This window comes from Salvelinus namaycush, chromosome 27 (assembly GCF_016432855.1).
Source record: "Salvelinus namaycush isolate Seneca chromosome 27, SaNama_1.0, whole genome shotgun sequence".
In the NCBI taxonomy this organism is placed as follows: domain Eukaryota; kingdom Metazoa; phylum Chordata; class Actinopteri; order Salmoniformes; family Salmonidae; genus Salvelinus; species Salvelinus namaycush.
In genome coordinates this window covers 364,729-367,228 of record NC_052333.1, presented here as the reverse complement: position 1 = coordinate 367,228, position 2,500 = coordinate 364,729, and positions in this window count along the sequence as shown.

Below are 2,500 nucleotides of genomic sequence, written 5' to 3'. Positions count from 1 at the left end.
CAGAACATTTCACTGTTTATATTCACTGTTTCGTTACGTTACCCTCGTTGATGTCCTTGTTTTCTCTGTTGAGTGTAAAGCTACGATAGAGTCTTGCAGTCAGTGATATGAAAAGAGAGAAAGATGTTGAATAAGCAATCTTTGATGATAAAATAGAGCAAAGTCACACAGGGGAAAAGGACGAGCATGCTCTGCTGTGCTTAGCTGTGGTGAGATGTGATGAGAGAGGAAACATGAATATGGAGCAAGGCTAGCTTCTCTCGCTAGCTTCTCTTTCTTGCTAGCTTCTCTTTCTTGCTAGCTTCTCTTTCTTGCTAGCTTCTCTTTCATGCTAGCTTCTCTTGCTAGCTTCTCTTTATTGATAGCTTCTCTTGCTAGCTTCTCTTTCATGCTAGCTTCTCTTGATAGATTATCTTTCTTGCTAGCTTGTCTTTCTTGCTAGCTTCTCTTTCATGCTAGCTTCTCTTTCATGCTAGCTTCTCTTTCTTGCTAGCTTCTCTTTCGTGCTAGCTTCTCTTTCATGCTAGCTTCTCTTTCATGCTAGCTTCTCTTTCTTGCTAGCTTCTCTTTCATGCTAGCTTCTCTTTCATGCTAGCTTCTCTTTCTTGCTAGCTTCTCTTTCATGCTAGCTTCTCTTTCATGCTAGCTTCTCTTTCATGCTAGCTTCTCTTTCTTGCTAGCTTCTCTTTCATGCTAGCTTCTCTTTCTTGCTAGCTTCTCTTTCATGCTAGCTTCTCTTGCTAGCTTGTCTCTCTTGCTAGCTTCTCTCACTAGCTTCTCTTGCTAGCTACTTTAGCTCTTGTGGCAGAAACACATGATGCGTTTCATGGTTCTGAAAACCTTTTTTTTCCTCATAGATTTTCACAGAATTCACTTGGTGAACAAACAAACACCTTCTCTAATGAAATTTACACTTCTGAAAACACCTCATTTTTCCCCCATTTTGACAAAATAGTTTGTTGACATTTTCCACTTGATCCTTTTAGTTCTACTGAAACGTTATGGTGGTATAATAATGTTTAGGTTTAATATGAGAGCTGATAAAGTAGCAGGGTATTTTCTGTCTATAAATAGCGGCTAGCAGTGGAGGCTGGAGATGAATGGTCCAGGGTTGCAGAAGAATTAACACCATTCTATTCTTTATGGAGATAACGGGTCAGCCGGGGGAGGAGCCAGGCAGAGGGGGTGGTCTCTTCCTGACAGATAGCTGTTCAGCTGGGGGAGGAGCCAGGCAGAGGGGGTGGTCTCTTCCTGACAGATAGCTGTTAAGCTGGGGGAGGAGCCAGGCAGAGGGGGTGGTCTCTTCCTGACAGATAGCTGTACAGCTGGGGGAGGAGCCAGGCAGAGGGGGTGGTCTCTTCCTGACAGATAGCTGTACAGCTGGGGGAGGAGCCAGGCAGAGGGGGTGGTCTCTTCCTGACAGATAGCTGTTCAGCTGGGGGAGGAGCCAGGCAGAGAGGGTGGTCTCTTCCTGACAGATAGCTGTTCAGCTGGGGGAGGAGCCAGGCAGAGGGGGTGGTCTCTTCCTGACAGATAGCTGTTCAGCTGGGGGAGGAGCCAGGCAGAGGGGGTGGTCTCTTCCTGACAGATAGCTGTACAGCTGGGGGAGGAGCCAGGCAGAGAGGGTGGTCTCTTCCTGACAGATAGCTGTTCAGCTGGGGGAGGAGCCAGGCAGAGGGGGTGGTCTCTTCCTGACAGATAGCTGTTCAGCTGGGGGAGGAGCCAGGCAGAGGGGGTGGTCTCTTCCTGACAGATAGCTGTTAAGCTGGGGGAGGAGCCAGGCAGAGGGGGTGGTCTCTTCCTGACAGATAGCTGTTCAGCTGGGGGAGGAGCCAGGCAGAGGGGGTGGTCTCTTCCTGACAGATAGCTGTTCAGCTGGGGGAGGAGCCAGGCAGAGGGGGTGGTCTCTTCCTGACAGATAGCTGTACAGCTGGGGGAGGAGCCAGGCAGAGGGGGTGGTCTCTTCCTGACAGATAGCTGTTCAGCTGGGGGAGGAGCCAGGCAGAGGGGGTGGTCTCTTCCTGACAGATAGCTGTATAGCTGGGGGAGGAGCCAGGCAGAGGGGGTGGTCTCTTCCTGACAGATAGCTGTTCAGCTGGGGGAGGAGCCAGGCAGAGGGGGTGGTCTCTTCCTGACAGATAGCTGTACAGCTGGGGGAGGAGCCAGGCAGTGGGGGTGGTCTCTTCCTGATAGATAGCTGTTCAGCTGGGGGAGGAGCCAGGCAGAGGGGGTGGTCTCTTCCTGACAGATAGCTGTTCAGCTGGGGGAGGAGCCAGGCAGAGGGGGTGGTCTCTTCCTGACAGATAGCTGTTCAGCTGGGGGAGGAGCCAGGCAGAGGGGGTGGTCTCTTCCTGACAGATAGCTGTTCAGCTGGGGGAGGAGCCAGGCAGAGGGGGTGGTCTCTTCCTGACAGGACTAGGGAAATACAATTAGTTTTACTTTAGCCATATACTTTCCTGTACCAAATGGGTTAGGGTTGATGATGAACAGTATGCTTTTT